The 7,547-nt window shown below is 34.5% G+C and overlaps 2 long non-coding RNA genes across 4 annotated transcripts; one reads left to right on the top strand and one right to left on the bottom strand.

The window, feature by feature from the left end:
- The first annotated feature begins 663 nt into the window (after nucleotides 1-663).
- Nucleotides 664-3,963, top strand: LOC137240207 (uncharacterized). 3 transcript variants are annotated; one of them, XR_010949633.1, is made up of 4 exons: nucleotides 664-682; nucleotides 776-905; nucleotides 966-1,122; nucleotides 1,182-3,963. It is a non-coding gene; the product is annotated as an uncharacterized lncRNA (long non-coding RNA). The 3 variants fall into 3 exon arrangements; XR_010949634.1 differs by lacking the exon at nucleotides 664-682 and adding an exon at nucleotides 691-709; XR_010949632.1 differs by having other exon boundaries at nucleotides 666-905.
- Nucleotides 3,964-5,022: 1,059 nt separating this feature from the next.
- On the bottom strand, nucleotides 5,023-7,409 carry LOC137240208 (uncharacterized). The gene is made up of 4 exons (XR_010949635.1): nucleotides 7,207-7,409; nucleotides 6,974-7,147; nucleotides 5,281-6,221; nucleotides 5,023-5,216 (listed from the first exon to the last, which is right to left on the bottom strand). It is a non-coding gene; the product is annotated as an uncharacterized lncRNA (long non-coding RNA).
- Nucleotides 7,410-7,547: the final 138 nt, after the last annotated feature.

The raw sequence follows: 7,547 nt of genomic DNA on the forward strand, positions 1-7,547 counted from the left end.
TTCAAAATAAATTGTTTTTAAAAAAAATATGTAGGTATTTACAATTCATCAAGGCACTGGTTGGAGGGAGGTGGAATGCAGCTGATTCCACTCTCCTTGCGGCACGACTTTGATGTGCTTGCTGCTTGCGTCGATTCTTTTTGTCTTTTCCATTGTAGCTATTTTTGGGCGGTTGGAAAGTTTGCATTTCCAATCCGCTTGCGATCACCTCATGTCGAAGTATAGGTCGAAAACGGCGCAGTTGGAAAGTTTTCATTTCCAATCCGCTCGTAGAAGGTGGGTGGAATGCAGGTGATTCCACTCCACCTGAGGCCTCCGGACGGAAAGCAAGACAGAAACAACGCCAACCCAAACATTAACAGGAAAGATTTTCTCAAACAATGTCTAAGCATTTATAGCATTTATTTTTGATTACTAACTCGTTTATCAAAAATGTAAATGTCTACGTCATGCTTTTCCATATGTGAAGGCCCGATTAATGGTGACTTATAACCATAAAACCATAACCAGATAAAACAGCTGATCGGACCTACCTTATGGAAATCAATGTAATCGATTAATGGTGCCATACCATAACGATAACGCCATAACCATACCATAGCCAACCAATTGAATTTTGGTTTTCTGCCATATCCACAAACAGCTGATTGTTCATTCGCCTATTTTTTTTTTGCCATTTTGTGTATGTGTGTATAATTTTTTTGTTTGTGTAATTAAAAATTCTATTGTTTCGTTTATTTGAAAGACAAATTAATTTCGTTTATTGTTTATGCAGATCATAATGGATGACTGCAAATTAATTGAATTTGTACGCATGCCTTTATGACAAGGCAAACCGGGATTTTAAGGACGCAAATAAAAAAGTGCCGCTTGGAAGGATATAGCAGAGAATTTAGGTGTGGATTGTAAGTAAAAATGAATAATCTTATAATATGTGCGTACATAGGTATGATTATTCCCAATAGTGGCAGTAGCAGTAAGGCGATGGGGGAATTTACGAGAGCGTTTTAGTAAAGAGATAAGGAGCAGTAAAAACACTTCAGGAAGTGGCGCGTCTGATGGAAGGCAGTGGGTTTTCTTAGAGAGTCTTCAGTTCTTAAGAGCCCACATTATACCCCGACCGTAAGTATGATGGAATTACTTAACATGTTTGATTATAAACAAATTTTCTATTACAAAAGAATGCGGCATAGCTCTCAAAATATAACCAGAAGTGTTGAAGGTGGCAAAAATACACCCACTTTTAGGGATGAATGTGCGTGTAGAGCTCGCCGCGAGAATTACAGTGCTGATATAAGTCCGTCATATCAAGTTTGAAGAAGAAAAATCAGGCGGTGGTGACAACGGTGCACTGAGATAGTCATGCAAGCTCAGATTGAGGAGAACAACGAAGCAGATATTGTGCAATACTTGTATGACAACCAGTAGGGTGATTGCCATTTTTGTAATTTTAAAACTAAAAGGCTGGCACTACAAATGGGTAATTGTTTACTTTAGCTCACAATCACTAAAACACGTCCAAAATGTCGGGAGGGATGTCAAAAGGCGGGCCTTGACCGCGGGATCAATACGAAGGCGAAAAAAACATTTTGCTTCTATCAAAAGGTGTTCAGAAACAAACAAACAACCCCCCGGTTGAGCCAAAATCGAGAGCCTGATCCAACGCCGGGTACGCGATCTAAATTATTTCTGCGTAATTGTGGTCTTACTCAAAATCATCAAAAATACAACCACATGAAAATTTGAAACCGGTTTTTGAAAATATCTATTGCCTGAAATAAACTTTTTATTTTCGCCTTGGATTATTTATACCGAGGTCAAAACCCGTCACCCGACACCTCTGCCAACATTCCTGGATGTGTTTTATCAGTTTGGAGCTAAAGTAAACAATTACCAAAAAAGGCAGGCATACAAATATATGTAAGTAAGAAGTTTTTGTGTATCCACTTTTTATACATATTTGTATGTCTGCCTCTTTAGGCTTCGTCGGGTGACGGGTTTTGAAACCGGTTTTTGAAAATATCTATTGCCTGAAATAAACTTTTTATTTTCGCCTTGGATTATTTATACCGAGGTCAAAACCCGTCACCCGACACCTCTGCCAACATTTCTGGATGTGTTTTATCAGTTTGGAGCTAAAGTAAAAAATTACCAAAAAAGGCAGGCGTACAAATATATGTAAGTAAGAAGTTTTGTGTATCCACTTTTTATACATATTTGTATGTCTGCCTCTTTACGCCAGCCTTTCAATAGCAAAACCTATCTTCTTAGTTTATAAAGAAATTGACTGATTTTTCTATTTAATTTCCTTTTAAATTGTAATGAAATCTGAATACATCCCGTGATATATTTAATATGTCAATATGAATGCGACTGCAAATATGCCACGGGATGTTTAGTTGAGATTCCTAATGAAAGTACAAACTGTATGTATAAATGGATGTACAGTTTTGTTCAAAAAAGCAGTACTAAAAATTATTGCAACATTTTATTGGTTATTTGTTTCTTTAATTTAATTTTATTAATTTTAGAAAAAACTTGAATGTATTGTATAACGAAAACTAGATAAACCATTTTCAAAGACGTTTTCAAACAAATTAGAAAATTCCAGAAGTTTTTGTAAATCTTCATAAAAATTTCAAACTTTTTACTTGGATATTTTAGAACATTTTTTAGTATGGAGTTTTGTAGGTTGATGAATTTTAGTCTAACAAAGTGCAATTTTGAAGTCTTCCAAAATTCCCATTGACTTTTGACACACTTCAAAATTGCACTTTGTTGGACTAAAATTTATTAACCTACTAAACTCCATACTCAAAATTTTTTTTAAATTCCAAGTAAAAATCTTTAATTTTTTATGAAGATTTTCAAAAACTTATTGAATTTTCTAATTTGTTTGAAAACTTTTTTGAAATTGGTTTACATAGTTTTCGTTATACAATACATTCAAATTTTTTCTAAAATTAATAAAATTAAATAAAAGAAACAAATAACTGATAAAATGTTGCAATAATTTTTGTATGTAGATATATTTGAAATTCCTAAGAAAGTACAAAATGTAGATTGAAAATCGAATTGTGATACATTAATTTCTTTATTTATTAATATATTATATGTTGTGTTGCATGTAACATGAAAGTTGACCTATCCTAATAAAATAATACGTTAATTCGAGTATAAAAAATATGGTGACTATTGAATTGTGATAATGTAACAAAGAAACACACATAAGAACTTAAATTTTTATAATAGTAGATATGTAAACACCTGCACATATTAATAGTGAAAATAGTTTTATTCGTAACATATATTGATGTACAGTTGCGAGCACTAAAACAGCAGTGAAAATCACTGATGTATTTATCAGTTATTTTCTCCTTTTATTTATTTTCGTTAATGGTAGAAATAGCTTCAATGAATTGTATAACCAAACAAATGTAAATTTATTTCGCAAACATTTTCGGGAAAACGCGAAAATTCGAAAGGTGTTAAAAAATCTTCATGCAAATTTCAAACTTTTATTTAGAGTTTTCAGAATTTTCTTTAGTATGAAGTTTTGTAGTCCAATCAATTTTAGTATAACAAAGTGCATGTTTTGGCGGCCACCGTGGTGTGATGGTAGCGTGCTCCGCCTATCACACCGTATGCCCTGGGTTCAACTCCCGGGCAAAGCAACATCAAAATTTTAGAAATAAGATTTTTCAATTAGAAGAAAATTTTTCTAAGCGGGGTCGCCCCTCGGCAGTGTCTGGCAAGCGCTCCGATTGTATTTCTGCCATGAAAAGCTCTCAGTGAAAACTCATCTGCCTTGCAGATGCCGTTCGGAGTCGGCATAAAACATGTAGGTCCCGTCCGGCCAATTTGTAGGGAAAAATCAAGAGGAGCACGACGCAAATTGGAAGAGAAGCTCGGCCTTAGATCTCTTCGGAGGTTATCGCGCCTTACATTTATTTTTTATTTAAAGTGCATGTTTGAAGTCTCTCAAAAATCGCATTGATTTTTCCCAATTTTTTTTTAAGAGTGTTTTAGATTTGGTTCCAAACAAAGAGTAAATATTTATATGGAAGGAAATCTAAAACACTGTTTGAAAAAAATTGGCAAAAATTAATGCGATTTTTGAGAGACCTCTATTATGCCCTTTGTTATACTAAAATTGATTGGATTACAAAAGTTCATACTAAAAAAAATTCTGAAAACTTTAATAAAAGTTTGAAATTTGCATGAAGATTTTTTAACACCTTTCGAATTTTCGCATTTTCCCGAAAATGTTTTCGAAATTAGTTTACATGTGTTATACATGGTTATACAATTCATTGAAGTTATTTCTTAAATTAACGAAAATAAATAAAAGGAAAAAATAGCGTTTATAATTCAGACTGCTATTGTCGTATTCACAGCTGTATGTGTTATTATTGATATTCATTTAAAATATAGCATAATCTATAACAAAAATCTAATACGTATATAAAAGTTTCAAAGTTTACACATTGCCAGAATTGATTTTTAGGTAATCTTTGAGTATGCAGCTTTGTTGCCCATTGGTTAGTAATAGCTCAAACGTAAATTTTTGTTCATGCATTAGGGGATGAAAATTTAACACTTTCTAACTTGCACATTATTATAACAAAATTGAATAAGAAACAAAGTTGCATACAAGAGATTTTTTAAAAGTTCTACTCAAAAAGTTTCAAAGTTCGTGACGGGTTTTTAAAGTTATTTATATGAACTAAATTTGCGTATTTATGAAAGTGCAGAAATTTTTTTCATTTTCCTTCAAAATTTTGAATTCAATTTTTCGTTTTCCGGCAAAATATTTAAATTGAATTTTGCACTTTCCATTTTATACTAAATATTAATATGCGTAAACAGTAAAGTGCATAACTATAATAAGAATGCAAAATACAAACTTTGTGGTATTATATTATGCTCTATTTAATATACACGAAGCAGAATTGCAATTTTTACCAATTTTTTATTTAGTGAAATTATTTGAACTAACTTTATATAAAAAAAACCATAATATATGTTTTAAAAATATATGAAGTATTGTTTCAATATCGTTCTTTACTGTATGTATACAGAAAAAAATGAAATAAATTATATTATTCTATGTTAAAATAATTTGAGAAGCTTGTGATTTTGTAGCAGCATTGTGTTTGTGCAGCAGCAATTGTTGTTGCTTTGTTTTGTTGTGTATCGCCTTCCGCCGAAATGATCTATAAGGAGGTAGTCAAAATGTGAAATAACTTCTAGACAAGTGTATATAAGTTGCGTTCTTACCTCCTGAAATATATTACTCGATGTGATTTTAAAATGCTACTGCACCATCGGTCATAAAGTAGTTGGTAAGGTATTCCCAATACTCGTATGTACTATTTCGGCCCCTTCTTCGAAATGAGTGTACTGTCCGCAGCGGACCTCCACAAGTTCTTAGTTCGTTCCTCCATTCTGCACCCGCCCCTTCTCCGCAAGTGTAGTTTTCTGGGCAATACCACCGACTAGTATCGTGGAACATAATGAAATTATGCAGCACTAAACATGCGAAACGATTTTTTCTGCATTTTCAGGATAAAACTCCATTTTGGCTTTCAATACTCTCCATCGCGCAGTCAAAATTCCAAATGCGTTTTCTATAACGCGGCGGGCCCGCGACAGTCTGTGATTAAAAACTCGCTGTTACCTTGTCGTATTCTTTCCCGGATATGGTTTTATTAGATTGTTTTTTAAGCGAAATGCACAATCTCCAACGAAGAAATGCGGAAAGGGTTGTGGCGATAATGGAAGAGGAGTATCTGGTGGAAGTGGTAATCGATTTTCCAACAGATCTTCTCCAAACCTTAATGCATGAAAAATGCCTCCATCTCTTTGACTTCCATAAGCTCCTACGCTTACAGCGGTAAACTGGTATTTAGCATCGCATGCTGCCAACAAGACGATGCTGAAAAACTTTTTATAATTGAAAAACAGTGATCCTGACTTCGGAGGGCATTTTATAGCAACGTGATTTCCATCAATAGCACCTACACGATTTGGCATATTCCACTTTTGGGAAAGTCAGTTGTTATATCTTTTTATTGCTGCTCTGTGGGTTTACTTAAATATATTGGGGAAAGCGTTCTCCACATAGCCTCGCAAGTCTCCAACACAATCATCCTCACAGTGCTCTTTCCAATTTTGTGGCTCCAAGCTATTTTTTGAAAGGAATACCATGTGCCAAGTACCTAAAAATCATACTAATTAATACAATATACGATGCTAATATCTGAAAATTTTTTACTGAAGTGTAATGGATAAACGTTCTTCCACACCAAGAAAATTAGGTAATAGTCTAGTTGAGGGGTCGACTGCTAATACGCTACCAAAAATATCGAGAGAGGTGTGAAACGACGCGTCTTGACATCAGTATTAATAATCCGAAGGCGGAAAATAAAAATATTAACTCGTTCAAAAGATATTAACGAAAAACCGAAAAAAGACCCGCGGGTACCTCCGAAACCGGGGGTGGGATCCATATTATTTTGCGCAGAACACCTTTCTGCGTTGGCGGTCTTCGGCCACGCTTATAAAAAATAACCCTGGGCTACGCCATGCCAAGTCCGGGTGTGTGGTATAACCGTGGCTACCGCCAAGGTGATGCACAATTTTTCTTGTGTGTACAAACACAACAACAAACACATGGAAATCGCCATCTTCAACTGCAAATATCTCCGGACAGAGATACAATTTTTCTTTTCCGCCTTCGGATTATTGTTCTCGAGATTAATACGCGTCTTTTGACACCTCACTCGAAATTTTTGGTAGCGTATTAGCAGTCGACCCCTCAACTAGACTTTTACCAAAAATCATTGCTCTCAATGCCGAGATCAAGCAATTGGTCGACCAACAGACCAAAAGGTAAGGGCACCTCAGGATATGCAACCGCTTTGCTGGTTTTGGTATATATGGTCAACCGTCAATCCCTAACAGACCCTACCAAATATAACGACAGAGTATTAATGCACTTCCCACGGCAGCCGGTTCTAAGCACCAAAAGGTTTTGTGTGGCAGTTTCCGTGTTTTATTTGAAGATAATTACTGTTAAGTTCACGTCCTTGCACTCAAATATATATAAATCTTCGCCTATATGTAGTGCTATATTTAATTAAATCTGTAAGAATACCGAAATCCTTATTAATTTCTTAAACTTTTAATATGTGAACAGCTCACATTGAGATACGTGTAGATATGGGGCTTTATTCACCACTTAATTGTTTCACTATGTAGATATGCACCCAATTTGTTGCAATATTAATAAAAATACTATTAAAAATGTTTCTTTTACTTTATTTTGATTAAAAATTACCAAATTTTGCAATCACTTTGCACAATCACTTTTTATAAACAAAACATTCGCAGCTCGTGACAGCAATGGTCAGCTGTTTACGGTTATGGCACCATTAATCGATCACAATAGAGATGGTTATGGATATGGGTATGGTTACGACTATGGCGTTAGGGTTAAGGAAGTTTAATTTGGCTTTGAAGCATGTAGCCTTACGGATAATTGA

This window comes from Eurosta solidaginis, chromosome 2 (assembly GCF_040869045.1).
Source record: "Eurosta solidaginis isolate ZX-2024a chromosome 2, ASM4086904v1, whole genome shotgun sequence".
Taxonomy (NCBI): Eukaryota; Metazoa; Arthropoda; class Insecta; order Diptera; family Tephritidae; genus Eurosta; species Eurosta solidaginis.